The following is an 18,961-nucleotide window of genomic DNA, read 5'->3' as shown; positions in this document are numbered from 1 at the left end:
AGATGCAGGAGACATAAGGTGAACAACTTTAGGGTGTCAAGGGATGAGGTGGTGGGTGGAAGCACTCTGACGCCAGACACCATGGACAGCAAGTGTGCACATGTAGGTGAAAGCCAGGCGCATAATTATACTGGTCTCGTGGTATGACAGAAGAGAGCTGAGGCCGGGGAAGGGGGTATGAGGTCACAGTTAGGGTGCTGGTGGTGAGGGCTGAAGCATGATCATCATGGCTGGAGGGCTGTGAATTTATGGCAGAGGGTCGTTCTGGGTGCTTGACACTTGGTGCGGGGATGTTGGGGTCGTTTACTGCCAGTTCAGCACTCTCCCTTATGGGGAAGTGTAAGGCACTAGCATCATCATCATCACCACAAGCAACATCGAGCCTGATGCGTTTAATTGTTCCAGTAGTAGGTTCATTGAATGCAGCAGGATAACCAAAAGCCGGGGCTGAAGTGTGTGGGGTGTCAGTGTTGGCGGGAAGTGTGTGCAACTGGGTACAACAGTCAGGGGGGCAGCAATGGGTGCAGTAGCAGTTTGTGTTGTGAGCTACTACTGGGGGGGCTGGCACCCTGCTTTAGTTTGGCTTTGGACTTCACCTTACCTATAACACTGACCTTGCTGGGTATTAATGTTATTAACACTGCACAATGAGTAGGAAGGATAACCCAGAATGCCACACTAATGCCTGGGACAGGGGGCACATACATCTGCACGCCACCTAGACAGTACTGTGTACCCATACTATGTACACCTAAAACCTATATATATATATATATATATATATATATATATATATATATATATATATATATGTATATGTAACCAGTACCATTGATGAAATCAGCACACTTCCCTAAACTGCTGACTTAAGCTAAGGTTCCCACGCCCGCTGCTCGCTGTGAGTCAGTATGGGGCTAGCCATCTAACAGATCTTAGGTACAGTTCTCTCTGGAATAAACCTCCAATATACATCACCTCAGATCTTTGAAATAAACCTGAGTGGGGAGCACGGGGCCATTGAAACAATTTGGTAGCAGCGGTGTATCGGACCTTATTTCGCCTCTACCGTGATTTAGTGCCACGATGGGGGTGATTCCTACACCTGATTGTGCATTCTCCACACCTGCCACACGTCTGCCTTTTGCCTGCCTTGTGTTTGGGACACCTACTTCTTCCGTAGTGAACACTTCCTGCAACTTCCCTGACGTGTCGCCACCAACGTGCGGGACACATAGCTTCTCACCAGCTGCTATTCTACTGAAACTCAGTAAGGAACTATCAGGTGTCACCTCTTCCATCCTCATTGTCTTCATAATTTTATGATTACCATCCCGGCTCACCCCACCACACCCCAACTGCCCCCTCTCACCCACACCTTCCGCATTGCTGACCAAGCAGAACCTACCCCACCCGCACCGCCTGGCAACTGCGGCCACCAGCATCTTGCCCCAGAGCGCATGTCTCCACGTCATCGCTGGCTTTCTTCAATCAACGTCTCGCTGGTGATCATCTGACCCTCAGCTGGCCTCCCATTCGTCGCCTAAACTGTGATGTCATCGCCACCCCACCCCCCCGCCACCTTCGCCGCCGGGGAGAGGTCCTTCATTCAAGTACCGTCTCAACTTCCCTTCCTCCAAACAAGACTTCCCTTCATTCTCACTCCTTCGGTATTCCTTATATGTACTTCTATAGTTTATTCTAATCAGCTCAAACCCTGTCTTTCTATAGAGATTACTCTCCGGATTTTCTCTACAGATTGTACCTCATAATACCATTCATCTGTCTTTTATTCACTATCGTGCATTGCTTATATTTACCTTCATTCTCCGCACCACCACCCACCACGCTCACCTCTCACCTCATTTCTTTTTATCTGATTTACCTTGTTCATTTCGTCTCCATTGTAAATATTTACTCCCATTACTATTGTACATATTTCATATGTCCTCATTCTCACATTGTATAAAATAATTTTCATTCTCATTATCATTTAACATTTTCTTTTTTTTTTCTCTACTTCCCTACATGTCATACTTTGGAAAAACTGAGCTCTCTCCCGTTCGCCAGCGACAAGCAACTGAAAGTAAGCCGGTAACTCCCGATAATGACGATTCAGTGACTCTTCTTCGTAGCGGTCGATCGTACCAAAAATATTCTTCATCCACCCAGACAACTCCTAGAACTGAACATTCTGATACTACTCTCACCACCATCACCCCTACTACTACTACCACCACTACCACTACTACTACTTCTTCTGCTCTAGAGGACCCAGATATCTTTCTCCCAGATAAATTAAATCCAGATACACCTTCATCTTTAAATGACTCTCTAGAACTTCCTTCACCTCCTACTACTTCCACTTCCCAAGTTGTCTCTGATACAACACTTCAGCTCCCAACTCAACCATACATAACTACCATTACTTTCACTACCTCTCAACCTACTACTTCAGTTACTTCCACACGTATCCAACCTCACCCTCTTCCAACCATGGCAACCCCCCCCCCCACTACAGTCAATATGTTTGGACGATGCTAACCGCCCTAAATTTACCGGTGAAGATAACTCAGTGTCCATTTACGACTTCCTCAGCAAGGTAGAAATGGACATTCGTAACAGACAGATCACAAATGAACCCCTCAAAGTCTCCTATCTTATGGGAAGGCTCCATCAAGGCAGGTCCCCAATAGGAGCCGCGATTCGTTCAGGCCATTTTGAGGACTGTGAAACATTTGATGCCTTGCATCGTGAGTTAATTCGACTTTGTTGTCAACATTCAAATGCCGCCTCTCTCATAGGTTTTACCAATTTATTATCCCAAATGGAGGAGGATATGAAGGTCCAACCTAAAGGTGCAAAATTGTATGAGGCAGCAGCAGCAATGAAAGCCACTAGTTCTGAGATGTGCCAGTTGTCGCGTGGCACCCAGTGGGTCAAAGACATTCAGGGAACATTTATGATTTCCCTTGATGACTTTGGAGATTTGCTGGGTTATCTGAGATTTATGAATTGGCTTGACCCCACCTAGAAAGAATTAGCATTACAGATAGGATTCAACCCAGGAGACAAAATTCAAAATGTCTCCAAGGCAATTAGGGAACGAACTGGATCCAACCTCACACGTCAGGCCACTAATCGCCCTTCCTTTTCCCAACTTCTCCATCCCTCCATTGCTTCGTCGGATCACTCACGCTCGCGACCAAGTGCGAGAGGACAACCTAACACTAACCGTTCCCTTTCATGTTGTAGATCACCAACCGGCGGTCGTGATCAGTCCAATGTGCGCCGGGGTAGACAATCCTCGATCATGTGCTGGCGCTGTAGTCATATCAGACATCGAGCATCCAGTTGCGACCGCGATTACCGACGTCATCCCTCACAGTGTCGCCAGCTTACGCCATCACGAACGTGTCGCCCCAAGTGCAAATATCATAAGAACAGTACGACTCACACTACTGAGGAGTGTCGTTTCCTAAACAGTCGCCAGTTGGGGGAAGGGGAGCGCTCGTACCAGGCCCGTATCACGTAAATGCAGAAGACCAACTCCCCATCCGCCGGGTAGGGCCTATCACTTCTTCATGCTTAGTCATTCTAGGGCGGAGTGAAGACGAATAAACCTCGTTTTTCATGGATACGGGGTCTATGGTAAATCTGATATCTGAAAGCTCCTTAAAGAGCATTAGGGGACCAGGTAAAAGGGTCGGCATTGTTGAGTTACCGGACATTCGTTTATGTGGTATGGATGGCTCCGAGTTTAGAGTCAAAGGGCGAGTTGTTTTGAAAATACAGTTAGATAAAGCTTTGACACCTTTTACAGTGACATTTCATGTTACAAATGACCTCAAATATCCAGCAGATGCCCTTCTAGGCTTACCCACCATGGCAGAATACAACATAGCTCTAATCCCGTCTTCTACTAGTATAGACATTTATGGCTTTCCAGTATATGGCATGGCTTATCCGCGTCCTGTCCTTTCCCATAGTAACTCAGTCATTCAGTCCCCACTATCCTCACCACTACCTGAGAGTACAGGTGAATGCTCCTCAGAGAAACATTCTCTGAGAGTACAATAATAAATCCCCCACTTCCTGGGAGTGTTGAAGTAAATTCGCCAACTGCTACTGATGCACCCTCTAATCACTCAACAGTAAATCATGATAACCCCTCTAATGACAGCACTCAAGCCGACTCAGACGCGTCTCAGTTACCTACCTCACAAACTTTGAATGATGTTCTAGAACATGCAGAGACAAAGTGTGTAGTAACAAATCAGTGCACAACTTTGTTGCCGCATGAGTTTACCAAAGTCTCTGTTCGTGTTGTAGGTGCGACAGCTGGAGTGAATGTACTAACATTACCAGACGTGTTGTGTGAATGGCTTAATTTATGAGTCGGCGTTGTGTGCTGTTTTGGAGGATAACTTAAGTCACCTGTACTTATTAAATACCAGTAATGCTCCTATCAAACTTAAAAGTGGTATAAAGATTGGAGACTTTCTGGTTTACCAATCGGTCGTAAGGGAGTGCCAAGAGGTACCAATCTCCATACCTACTAAACATGATGATAATGATGGTGAACCAATCGGTGTGTATGCCATTAATTCTAAGGGATCTGCTCCAACCCTTTCACCTGACCTACTCTCAAGCCTGACTTGTGATGATCATCCACAACATAAAGATCAATTAGTCAATCTATTGCAATCATATCGAGACGTAGTAGCCTTACCCAGAGAACCTATGGGTAGGACAGACTTAGTGAAGCACAACATAGAACTGGTCCAGGGTACACAACCGATTTACTTACCAGCCTACCGATTGCCTCACAGCTCGAGGAACAAGACTCACGAGATGGTACAACAAATGTTAGATCAAGATATCATTGCACCCTCTGTCAGTCCGTGGAATAGCCCACTTTTCTTAGTTCCAAAGAAAGATGGCCAATTTAGACCAGTAGTGGACTATCGTTGACTAAATTCAGTTACTGTACCCGATCGTTTTCCATTGCCAGTCCTGACTGATTTACTGGAGTCACTAGGTGAGAACAACATAGTCTTTACATCACTTGATCTACTCAGTGGCTACTGGCAGGTAGAAATGGAAGAATCATCTCGCCCTATAACAGCTTTTAGTACCCCTTCGGGACATTTTCAGTTCAAGAGACTTCCCTTCGGATTAAGGAATGCCCCTTCAGTATTCATGCGACTCATCCATTCAGTTTTTTGTGGCATGATGGGCCATTCTCTCTTCGCCTATCTAGATGATATTATTGTTGTAAGCAAATCCGTTCCTGAACATTTTGTTAAACTTCAGCAAGTATTTCAGCGCCTTCAGCTGGCTGGTCTGAAGATTAACCTCAGTAAATGTAACTTCCTAAGAAAGAAAATTAAATTTCTAGGGCATGTAGTTGATGCACAAGGGATTCATACTAATGCCGATAAAACTAAGGCGATAATCAACTTCCTGGAACCTACCAGTACAGATGTTGTAAAGAGTTTCCTGGGATTAAGTGGTTACTACCGGCGATTTATCAAAAGTTACTCACAGATCGCCGCTCCTCTGACTGACTTACTAAAGAAAAATGTGCCTTTCGTTTGGACAAACGATCAGTCACAAGCCTTCCAAGCACTGAAAACAGCTCTTGTAAATGCCCCAGTTTTAGCATTTCTTGATTATACACAACCATTTCTTTTGTGCACAGATGCCTCGGGCACAGGCCTTGGTGCAGTTTTAATGCAATTGGATCAAAGATCAAGGAAGGGGGTATTAGCGTATGCTAGTCTCTCCCTCACCCCTGCCGAACGTAATTATAGTGTTACAGATCTCGAAGCTCTGGGAGTGGTCTGGTCCTTGAAACACTTCAGAGATATAGTATATGGTTACCCAGTGCATATCCAAACAGACCACCTACCTCCATGCGATCTGTTCAAAGGATGTAACCTCACAGGTAGGCTAGCTAGATGGTCTGTCATCATCCAGGACTTCAAACCGACTTTTAAGTATGTCCCAGGAAAATCGAATGTGGTTGCGGACGCACTTTCACGCAATATGGCAGCGGCTGTCACATCAGTGCGGCCAAACAACACTGATAACACCCCACTAACAACAAAAGTCGTTCAACATCATCAGCACAAGGACCCTGCCTGGTCCAAAGTGATTTATTTCATGGAACCGGGAGATAATTCTACCTTACCTACTCTGTCAGCACCAATTGATGAGTTCATGCTAAAAGATAATATCTTATACAGGAAAACATTTCTAACAGGGAAGGAATTGCCCAATAGGGAAGTTCACCAACTTGTTGTCCCTACTGATCTAATATCTGCGGTACTTCAAATAGTTCATGACACACCTCATGCATCCCATCCAAGTAAAGATCGATGCTTGCGACAAGCACATCATGCATACTACAGGCCAACTATGCGTCGGGATATCAATGTACACTGTGACTCTTGTATTTAGTGCCACCGTCACAAAGGATCAACCGGATTACCTGCACCGCTCTTACAATACCCAATTCCGTCACATCCATGGGAAACTGTCTCTATTGACCTTCTAAAACTTCCGCATATGGAATCAGGCGCTCAGTATTTATTTGTAGCTGTTGATCATTTCTCTCGCTACTGTGTCCTAGTACCACTTGCAGATAAGACCGCGAAAAGTGTAGCGCGTGCCTTCATCGACCACGTAATTTGCTAATTTACTACACCCAGCACAATAATTACAGATAATGGAACTAAGTTTAACAACAGTCTTCTGGAGGAAATTTGTAAACAGTACAATATCAACAAATGCAATGTTGTCCCCAACCATCCAGCTTCAAATAGCCTCGTAGAGCGACACAACCGAAAGGTTTTGGAGTGTCTCAGACATTTAGGGTCAAATAGTGCCTCCTGGGATGAATGGATACCCCAAGTAGCAACTTCTATTAATAGTTCCATCGATTCATCCATTGGTGAGTCTCCCTTCTTTGTCTTATTTGGGTTCGATAAAGACCTTCCCTATTCCATCCTATCTTCAAAGCCTGATCCCATTTATAATGTGGATGATTACATGAAAGTGAAAATGATGAACTTCCAGAAAATCCATCACTATGTCACGGCAAATCTGGCCGCATCTCAGGAGGACATGTTGCAACGCCAACATAAGTCTGCCTCACCTATCAGTATCAACATTGGAGATCTAGTCTTTGCTAGTTCCTATACTCGCACCTCCAAATTGGATGACATATTTACAGGCCCCCACCGCGTCACAAATAAACAAGGTAACAAATTTCAAGTAAAAGAATTGTCAATTAAAGATACCAAGTGGGTGCATGCAGATGACCTAAAGCGTGCACCTCGAGGCCTGGTGTTGGAAGAGTCCCTTGCACAACCTACCACTACTTCTTCTCCACCTGTTCCTCAGTCTGAACCTTCTTCACCCAATCATTATCGGTCAAAGCTGCGCTCCGCACATAAACATCCTCATGATCTCTCTCATTAATTCAAAATTATTTTCTAGGTAAGATGTTAACGGTCTACCTGATGGCAGTGCTGACCCTCATAGGGTCTGGGTGGGGTGAGGACGATGGTGGAGTACGTCCCGGGGCCTTAGTCGGCTCAGGAGGCGATGTAATGGTGATTGAGAACGTCATCTCATTGCGCTACGATTTAGAGCCCCTGGCCGACGTAGCCATCGCCCTTCCTCACTTCGCACGCCAATTGGACGAGATCAGGGCCCAACTGTCAACCATCATGGGGAAACACAATCCTAATCAACCTTGGTACCCATTGTATCTCCCACTTTCTTGGCAATTGACTTACATCTATGACAGGTTCTCTCAACTAAACAACACGTTCTCTAGTCAGACACCAGTAGGTCGTTCATGTGTAAAACGAGCTCTCTTTGACTTGGGAGGTGAAATTCGTAGTGGCTTATTTGGCGTAGCTATAGCTCGTGACCTTTCTGACTTCAAATCCGACCTAGCTCACTTGGCCACGGCCCTAGAATCTCAGAGTGGAGTCATTAAAGTCCAACACACTATGTTGCAAAAAATTACAGTCCACCTCAGTGAAGTCACTTACACTCTGAACAACTTCACAGACATTCTCAGACAACAGATTTCTAAGATTAATATTGTTTCTCAGCTCGTCTATCTAAAACTTCACCTCGACAACCTCCAACTCTCAATTGACTCTCCTCTCTCAAGTTTCCACCTTGGTTCGTATTCTAGTTGATGCTGTTGATGGACGTGTCACTGTGGACTTAGTACCTATTTCTGCTCTTCGTTCTGTATTGAAATGGGCTCACTCTACCTTCGACTTGTCTCCACTACTTTCTTTTTCCTCTCTAGAATTCTACTATCCCTTCTTGCAAACTATGTCATGGTTCATATTCCTCTTCGCTCTGCCATCACCTTTAACCTCTTCCAACTTATTCCCTTTCCTTTCAGGTTTAGTAATTCCTTACTACAAGCATCTGTTCTCTCGGAATATTTCCTTCTATCCCATGATCACATTTCCATTGCCTTTATCTCCTCAAAAGATCTCACCAAATGTTCTTTCCTAACCCCTACGTCACGCCTTTTATGCTGCTTACCTTCTAACTATTCCCTAGTAGCGCCGCGCCCTGCGAGTCTGCCTTAGTTCTTAACCATTCTGTACACTCTGCCTGTTCCTTTGCACCGGCTCTAGAACTTCCAGTCCATCACGCTCATCTTAACCATGTCCAGTACTTCTTTTTCACGGTTCCTATCCTGTTACCATCATGTGTCCTGGTTCTTCTATTCATTCAGTGCTTGCTAATGGTCTCTATAAGACACCTGACTATTGTACAGTCACATCTGAATCTGTGATCACTTATGCCACTCGTTACCACCAAGCTGTCCGCAATCACACCTATGACATCTTTCAACCACTCAACATGACTTCCACTCTACCATTTGATAATATCTCTATCACCTCTGCAAACTTGCGCATGCTAGCCTTTCAAAATGAAAGTGACTTCATTATGGACCAGTTTTCTATGGCCTTCAGCCGTTCATGGGTACATCCAACAATTGTGTTTCCCCCAGTGGCCATCTCTTTGATAGGTTTCATTCTTATGATCTGTGCAATGCACTGTTGTGTAAGGAAAATGGAACGCCGCCTTCAAGAAATCAGAATCGCAACAGGAGTTGTACAGCCTCCCCGGGCTGTAGAAGAAGGCAGTGTTTAGTGTCCATCCATGGTAACTAAAAGTGCAGAAGCATCCAAATGCCTTCTATTAAAAGAAAATCAGAAAATAAATATAATATGTAAGAAATCTGAACAGAAACGCCTTACATTATATTAAAAAGGTGTAACCAAACAGAAAACGAACAGTTCATGAATAACAGAAAAAAGTAGTGACAGCCAAAATACTATCAATATTTTCTACTAGTAGCATAACCATATAGAATATATGTGGAACAGTAAATCCAGTGTGAAATTACTGAACCAAATATGGATTCATACGACAAAGACAATAATAGTGTGCATCATGTAGTCGGATGGGATCCTTATAAATATAGTGACCTCCACACATATGTGCTCCACAAATGATATATTACCCTTCAGTCTATTCTTTTAATATTGTACCTACGTACTGTGCATTTACATCATATGTCTATATACCCATTGTTATATTATTCCTATGTATTTACTTTTTTTTATTTTCTTTCACATGACCATGTATTGTATATACTATATTCCTGTGCCTTGCTACAATTCCTATAGATTGTTTTTATCAACCAATAATAATTAACCCATTTACTTATATACCTACTAAACACCCCCCCCCACTTTTTTTTTTCATAATTATTGAATTTCCACTGCATTCCTACCTTCACTGTGTCAGGAGACACCAGTTCCATTTTTACCGGGGAAGTATTGTACCCATACTATGTACCCCTAAAACCTATATATATATATGTATATGTAACCAGTACCATTGATGAAATCAGCACACTTCTCTAAACTGCTGACTTAAGCTACAGTTCCCACGCCCGCTGCTCGCTGTGAGTCAGTATAGGGCTTGCCACCTAACAGATCACAGGTATAGAAGTTGTCTCTGGAATAAACCTCCATTATACGTCACCTCAGATCTTTGAAATAAACCTGAGTGGGGAGCACGGGAAGTGTGTGGAACTGGGTACAACAGTCAGGGGGACAGCAATGGGTGCAGTAGCAGTTTGTGTTGTGAGCTACTACTGGGAGGGCTGGCACCCTGCTTTAGTTTGGCTTTGCACTTCCCCTTACCTATAACACTGACCTTGCCGGGAATTAATGTTATTAACACTGCACAACGAGTAGGAAGGATAACACAGAATGCCACACTAATGCCTGGGGCAGGGGGCACATACATCTGCACGCCACCTAGACAGTACTGTGCACATGATTAACCCATGAGTGCTCTGTAACCCACCTCGCTTACGATACACAGAGGGGGAAGGTGAGAGAGAGACCTACCTATTCACTCTATCTGACGATGCACAGTTTTATTGGCAGCAGCCCATGTTACACTCCACAGGTGACAGAGGGAAAGCCATTTAACTACGGAACATCTCTCCATCTAATCAATCCCCTCAGCTATGTTTATCCACATTGGCGGCAGTGGTGAACAACGATAAACTACGTTCATCGATACTACTACCACCACCACTACTACTACTACTATTACTACTACTGTTAATGAATGAATGAATAAATAAATAAATAAATGAATATATTCCACTGATAAATAATAATCTCATAATATTCTCGTCAGGTAAGAAAACTCCCTAACACCTCTTCCTTAGCAATTTATTTTTGGATATGACTGGTTAATATCGTTTTATACGTTATTTATGCAGAGTACGGTGATATTAGAATGACTTAAGTAACACAGAAGAGGACAGGAAGGTATAATAAGTAAAATAAATTGCCTAGGAAGAGGTATTATGGAGCTTCCTTAACTGACGGGAATGTGGACCTTGGCCATCTAAGCTGAAAGGGGTTAGGATGCCTTGCCAGGTTAGAGTGAATGTGCTGTAGAAAGTTTCTTATTTCATCCTGTTTGATGGTTATTTTTTATTTTTGCTACCAATAGACCAGTGTATTAAATATAAATACCTTTCTTACACCGAAGGGACGTAGTAGTAGTAGTAGTAGGATAAGTAGTAGTAGTGATGGTGGTGGTGGTGGTGGTGGTAGTAGTAGTAGAAGTAGTAGTAGTAGTAGTAGTAGTAACAGTAGTACTAGTAGTAGTAGTAGTAGTAGTAGTAATAGTAGCAGTAGTAGTCAGTAAACCAATCAATCTGCTTTATTTCATATATCTCGATACATTAAAAAAAAAAATACATTTCGTCATCATCAAGGCAGTAGTAGTACAGTAGTTGTAGCTGAAGCACTGAATATGCAGCAGTAGTAGCAGTAGTGCATATCTGATGTACTGTGCAATTATTTATAAATGAAATAACTGCATTAAACCACCATGTCCCGTTAATGTATACATATGTCCACACGTTTTGTCACTGTGGGTCCCGTTGACATATATAAATGCGCATCAATTGCAAGGTCCCTAATTTGCAAAATTTTCAATTTTTGCGCGTGATTTTTGGTATGTATACACGGGAGACCTTCCTCTACAAGATGCCAGGGAGGGACAATGCCTTACCCTGCATGACCTCCCCCCCCCGGCATGCCATTGTCTCGACAATTCACCTGTTACCAGTGACCTGGCCAGTAAAGACATGTCGTGCCCCGGTACGAAATTCAAGACCAAAGTGATTCCCCAATCAATGACAATGTGGAGGACAAAGTTTACGTAGCATTAGAGGAAGAAACAGTCAGAAATGATGATCAGGTAATGTCGCCAAAAATTTCAGGTATGTTGATGTGTTTGGTGAGTGAAACAATGCTTATATTGCCTATATTACTATGTGAAAACAAATATACTCTCATACTACATATAAATTCGTACCAAATAAATAAATAAATACCGATTATGAGTGGTGTGGAATGGTTACCCTCCCATAGAACTCGTTTTCTTTGGAGCCAACCTGATAGAAAACCCAGTAAGGTACGGGGTCCCGCTGCCTGTATCGAGTATTTTAAACCTCAGGTGAGCGATTTCTCTATGAATTCTCGTTGTTTCTCACCAAAAGCGGAGGTTTGAGCCAAAATTTTTTTTGTCCAATATTGGTCGGGATGGGGCTGGTTAAAAGTAGTAGTAGTGGCGGTGGTGGTGGTAACAGTAGTAGTAGTAGCAGCTGTGATGGTGGTGGTAGTAACATAAGTAGTAGCAGTTGTGTTACTAGAAGAAGTAGTAGTAGTTGTAGTAGTAGTAGTAGCAGTAGTAATAGTGGGGTGGTAGTGGTGGTGGTGGTGGTGGTGGTGGTAGTAGTAGTAGTAGTAGTAGTAGTAGTAGTAGTAGCAGCAGCAGCAGTAGTAGAAGTACTAGCAGCAGCAGCAGTAGTAGTAGTAGTAGTAGTAGTAGTAGCAGCAGTAGCAGCAGCAGCAGCAGCAGTAGGCTAGTAGTAGTCAATCAATCAATCATATCTTTATTTCATAGTGCTACTGCTTAGAAAATAAAATAGAAGTTGATAAATACCAAACATTATAAAATCTTCATACATTACATACTGAAGTACAGTGTGCGACAAGTTACTACTTAAGGTATACGTTTGACATATTCATAGCAGTTTTTCCTTTCGAATAAAGAACATAGTAGCAGTAACTTTGCTGTGGATATAGCATTTGGTCGTTGTTTATGATTAGCGAGGAGAGGTAACAGCAGCAGCTGTCAAAAACCCCATTTTTTTTTTTTCATAAAACAAGATGATTCACATACAAGTTAAAATAGATTATACATATCCCTATTGCCAATAAAATCCTCATTCTATATAATAACAATGTTTATATAAAAAACATACGATAAAAATTAGCAGTTAATAAAGTGCAAAAGAAATAATGTTGCCTCACCTTAAAATTACTATATGGTTTCATCTGTGCTCATGGTTCTGCACCCAAGATACTCGTGATCGAATTATATCCATGGTGTGACAGGTAATGTCCATTGTGTAGTGTAATTTAAAATAATTTATAACATGTTTACAAAAGAAACCCAGTTTTATATATGGCAGGTTAAATTTAATGATGGCGTTATTAGTTTGCATCCACCCTTCGTAACAGCGGCACTGTGTGAGGGCCACATGGTGCCTCAGTAACAGCTGGTTACAGGAGGCAGTCACATCATGGTTGCTGGCATAGACTGGAGTTCCAGTCATTCGTTTTAAAGCTTTACTGTAAGCCCCCTCTTGACATATACATGATCATCCTGTATCCTTATGGTTTAAAAGAGACAGACCCTAGTCTGGAATAACATATTAATATCTACACCACTATAATTTCTAAAAATGCAATTAAAACTTGAATAAAACTTGTTAAGCCCTTTCACTACATCTTTGTCATGTTTAAGTTCACGCCTGATATGTGTCCTAGATAGTCATATTCATAGACAAGCTCCAATTTATCGCTGTTTGAAGTTAAATGAGTTATATCATTTTGCTTTACCTTTGATCATAGGGGCATACATTTTGTTTTATCTTTGTTAATTTTAAGCTTTATATCACTTATTATTGATGAAAATTTTGTATACAAATTATTCATGGCTGCAATGGAATTTGCACATAGCACAATATCATAGGCATAAGCTAGAATATTGATTCTGTTTACACCAATCAAGCATCCTTGGCTCATGCTTGAAATTTCTGATAAAGCAATGTGTATGTACAGTTCAAATAAAAAGGGAGATAGAGCGCCACCCTGTCTAACCCCCTGTTCCACGTCATAAGGTGCACCATGCGCTCCCTTCCATTTAATACTAGCCATCTGGTACTTAAATAGTGCATAATTATGTACACAACATCTATTGGAATATTCAACCTTAACATTTTCTTCCCTAAAACGAAATGGTTAACTAAATCAAATGCCTGTGAGAGGTCAATAAAAGTTATAATCCCATTATTACCCTTGCTACTGTACTTAATCATTATCTCTTTAAGCAAGAAACAAGCATATGTCATAGACATACCTCGTTGGAAGCCAAACTGCCTTGAACATGGAATAACTTTTTCTTCTAAAACATCCAGTATTATCATCTCAAACATTTTTAATATACGAGATGACTGCATTACAGGCCTATAATTATTAGTCTGTTAAATTCTATCTATCTATCTATTGCCAGACGCCTCAATCCCGTTTGGGGTGGCCACAAACAAATCGCCTCCAAGTCGCCCTGTCCCCCGCCATTTCACTCCCCTGCTCCCAACTCACACCCCCCTCTCTGTTAAATTACCTTTACTATTCTTAAGTACTGGAGTTAGTAGTAGTATTAGTAGTATAGTAGTAGTATACGCTAGTCCGGACTACAAATATGTGCCTTTTGTTTTTTGGTTACATGATTACCACCCAACGTAACCATTTGACCTGTAGCATACTGTAGAATCTCAAGGTTGCAATACATTGAGTACGTGGACGGTGAGAGCCAGCACCAACCACATTTAAAATTAATTCCCTTCCCCCCAAAATAAGTAAAATAATAAAATAAAGACAAAAGCAAGTAAGGTTTCAATTTTGCTCATGTCCTAGGTATATAAAAAAAATCCATTGGTTTTTATTAGCATAATACTGATAGATTATAATTATTAAAGAGATTATAATTATTAAAAAGATTATAATTATTAGAGATCATACACATAACTATTAAAGAGATTATGATTATTAAAGAGATTATAATGATTAAACAGAAATAAATGCAATGATAAGGTCGTAGCGTTTGTTATGTATCCTGTAAAAAAAAAAAAAAAAAAATCATGACTATTTTATAAAGATCAGCTTCCACGTATTCTCAGCTGACGACCTGTATTTTCCTCGGGTAAGTGCTTCCAAACATCTCTTCCTTAGCAATTTATTCTGAGATAAAGGCCCACTTCCTCGTCGGTAAAGAATTCCCTAGCTAACACCTCTTCCTTAGCGATTTATTTTGAGTTAAAGACCCGTGTGTTCGTCCGATAAGAGTTCCTAACACCTCTTCCTTAACGATTTATTTTGAGCTAAAGACCCATACTTTGGTCCAGTAAGAGCTCCTTAACATCTCTTCCTTAGCGATTTATATTGAGCTTAACCCCTATCCGCCGGCTGACGTGTATGCACAACAGGATTCAGGGTGTGGAGGGCCGCCGGTTGACTTGATATACCGCAGTCACCTTCCCGCCACTGTTTAAGCGCAGGCCCATTTTCTGTGATACCTACGGGGTAGGTAGGACCCCCAGGTACCCTGCGGTTGCACGGTTCAGTTTGTACTCGGCAGTGGTAGCGAGAGGTGCTATGTCTTCTTCCTTGACATCGTCCGATTCTGTCCCACTGCATGAAGGGCCGATTGCCTCATCAATCCCCGCGAAGTTCAGCCCTTATTGCCAGGTAAAGGGCTTAGTGATAGTGCCATAGAACGTGCCCTTGACGATACTGTCTCCTCTCGTACACTCAGCACGAGTATGTCCTCTGAGGAGAAAAAAAAGCTACCCCGTGGAGAGTGAGCTCTCTCGCTCTCCAACCCCTACTCGCTCTCCGACGCCAGAGAGGGCTCTCCGACTTCTCCAGGAGGAAGGGACAGTCTACGAGAGTGATGATTTCGGCGATGAGGCGGTGCAAGATGACCCAGGACATCGGGAAAGTGACGCAGACCTGGCGGTCATCTGAGGAAAAAAATCGCCACAGAGCCGTTTCCCCCACACTCTCGCAGCCTGCATGTGCTGCCCCACACCTCAGCCTACCACTTCAAGGGCAGAATCTCCACAACCAGGCCCTCCGGGAGTGGTATGAATACTGAGCAGGTGTGTGGGGAAATGTAAATAGTGTACAGCAGTGCAGAAGTTAGTGTATTTTCATAAATGAGTGAAATGTGTGATATTGTCAGTGAATTATAGAGAGTGCTAAGATATAAATCTTTTAAAAGTTCTGCAAGTGCATATCAGTGATTTATAGTAAGTGCAATACTGGAGTTGATACTGTTTATTGAATATTGGTTAGAAAATTATTGGATATACCTTGAGTTTGCCTACCTGTTACGTGAAAGAAAACCATTTGTGAGCGGGCCACAATGAACAATACCTGCCTCGGTATACCTTAATTATTTCACTCAGTACTCAGGGGGATTGTGCCAAATATGAGCATCAATGTATCTGTGATACGAAGTACAAATAATGTTAGTTGTGTAAGTACAAATAATGTTAGTTGTGTAAAACATTTATATGATTTTCACTATAACCCTGATTAGTACAAAACAGTCTGATTTACAGTACAAATAATTACCTCATACTCTACGATAATGCATGAAAGAGCAACAGCATTTACTTGTCAAAGTGCAATTACCCGTAATCGTGATGTAAAGTGCAGTTCTAAGTGTCTTAGTAAAGGAGAAATATGATTATTTACGGAAGAAGTGAGTACAGAATAACGACGAGATATATCTTTTCTCACACACCTACGGGGCTTAGTGGCGTGGTGGTGTGGGCGGTAAATCCTTGGGTGAGCCACATGAACTGGGTGATGACTCATTTTCACGGTGGTGAGCAGGAGTTAAAAAAAAAAAAAAACGAGTGGACTATTCCGCATTCCAAGGACGCTCGGGCAGTGTTACAATTACCTCTCCAATCAGTACTGCCAACGCTAGCCGGCTGGGCTAATGCCATGGCCAGTGTGGCCCGCGCTCGGAACGGCGCGCCAAAACGTGAAAAACCACTCGTCTTCAACTCATCCTTACTCATCGACGGGACCACCTAGAGACTCGGGATACCTTCATTGGAAAGAGGAAGGTTCGTAAGACTCATGCTGAGTCTTATGAACCTTCATTGAATTCTCTAGCTATTATAGTTTGGCAGATATAAAGGTTTGAAGTAAGGGTACTTTTTCCTAAATCTGGGAAATCGCTGAGGCCGGGACCCACCCCCACCCCGGCTGCTAAGGGTTAAGCCCCGCATTCTCGTTGGTAAAGAGCTCCCTAGCACCTCTTCCTTAGCGATTCATTTTTGGTTTTTGGTAAATATCGTGTTGTACGTTGTTAATACAGGGTATGGCGTTACTGAAAGGATGGGGACAGTATGGTGTAATAAGCAAAATGAATCGTTTATGAAAAGGTGATAGGGAGCAACCGACCAGAAAACTGGCCAGTCTCTCAAGATATGTTTAATAAACGTGATTACGTGATGGAAATTATAGTTTAAAAAATTCCTATATATATTTCCCTAATTTGGAAATTACAGAGAAAAAATAATAATGTTTTCTCGCGTAAATATATATATATATATATATATATATATATATATATATATATATATATATATATATATATATATATATATATATATATATATATATGTAAGGAGAGAGAGAGAGAGAGAGAGAGAGAGAGAGAGAGAAAGAGAGAGCAACGTAGACAGTCTTTTCGTTGGTTCAGCAAGCTCCCTAACACCTCTTCTTAGGCGAATATGAGAGAAACAGAATAATTATAAGCAAGATAAACAGTTCCTTCCCGGTATTTACAGAAGACAGTATAAACATGGATGGGATGGGTAAGGTAGGAAGGGGCAAGGATGGGAGACGGGCTAGTAAGTATTTCAGCAAAGGAGAAAGGAGGGATAGATGGACGGTCAGCAATAGTGTCAAAATGGCTTATAAATAACTAGTAGGGTTGTACGTGTCCAGAGAGGGGGCAGAGAGTCAGCAGGGAAGGGTGTGACAAGGCTTGCAGGGATACTGTAGAGAATAATATAATGTCAAATAAATGCCACCGTAATTTACAATTTGTTTGGTTAACCATGAAAATGTTTTCTGCGATCTTGTGAAGGAAGAAAACGAAGAAACTAAATGGGTAACTTTAGAAAAAGTGGACACTGCCTTTAGTCATTCACCCTGACTTCCTTTCATTGTAATGACGTGGTACTACGTCAATGATGAGACATTTTGGTAAATATACTGTATATATATATATCTATATATATATATATATATATATATCTATATATATATATATATATATATATATATATATATATATATATATATATATATATATATATATCAGCCATAACTAGTCCACTGCTGAACAAAGGCCTCCCCTAACCTTTTCCACGAATTCCTTGGCTGAGCCAATCTTTGCCTGGTTATCCCTGCAAATTTCTCTATCTCATCTCTCCATCTCCTGTCTGGCCTTTTTCTGCTACACTTACATTCTCTTGGTGTCCAGTCCGTCAGCCTCTTACTCCATCGGTTATCCCTTTTTCTTGCTATATGGTCTGCCCACCACCATTTCTGTTCTTTTGTAACTTCTATAATATCTTTGACTTTAGTCTGCTCTCTCATCTAAGTTGATCTTTTCCTGTCTCTTAAAGATATTCCCAACATTAAAGTTTCAATTGCTCTCTGAGAACGGATTAATTAATTTTCCATTGATTTTGTCAGTTTCCAGGTCTCACAACCATACGTCATAGCTGGAATTATACATTCGTTATATACTTTTCGTTTCATACAAACTGGCAAACTACTTTTCATAATGTCTCTATGTTTACCGAGAGCTTTCCATCCAATTGTAATGCATCTTTTTATTTTGCTATCATGATCTTTTGTTAATTTTAGCATTTGTCCCAAGTAGTTGTACTCCTTAACTTCTTAAAGAATTTCATCGCTTATTCTGATAACACTTTGGCGATTGTGGATTAAACATTAGTTTTAATTCGGTTCATCTTCAGTCCTACTTTCAGACTTTCTCTGTTCAGGTCATTTAACATTTCTTGCAATGCCTCCGCTGTTTCTGAGATTAGGACAATGTCATCTACAAATCTTAAATGGTTTAGCTTTTCTCCATCAATGTTCACTCCTTTGTTTTCCCAGTCTAGCTTTCTGAAAATACTTTCTAGGCATGC

This window comes from Coenobita brevimanus, chromosome 44, assembly GCF_032717465.1.
Source record: "Coenobita brevimanus isolate Jiangsu-jjx chromosome 44, ASM3271746v2, whole genome shotgun sequence".
Lineage (NCBI taxonomy): Eukaryota > Metazoa > Arthropoda > Malacostraca > Decapoda > Coenobitidae > Coenobita > Coenobita brevimanus.
The sequence above is the reverse complement of the archived record's forward strand: the minus strand, read 5'-3'. Positions refer to the sequence as shown.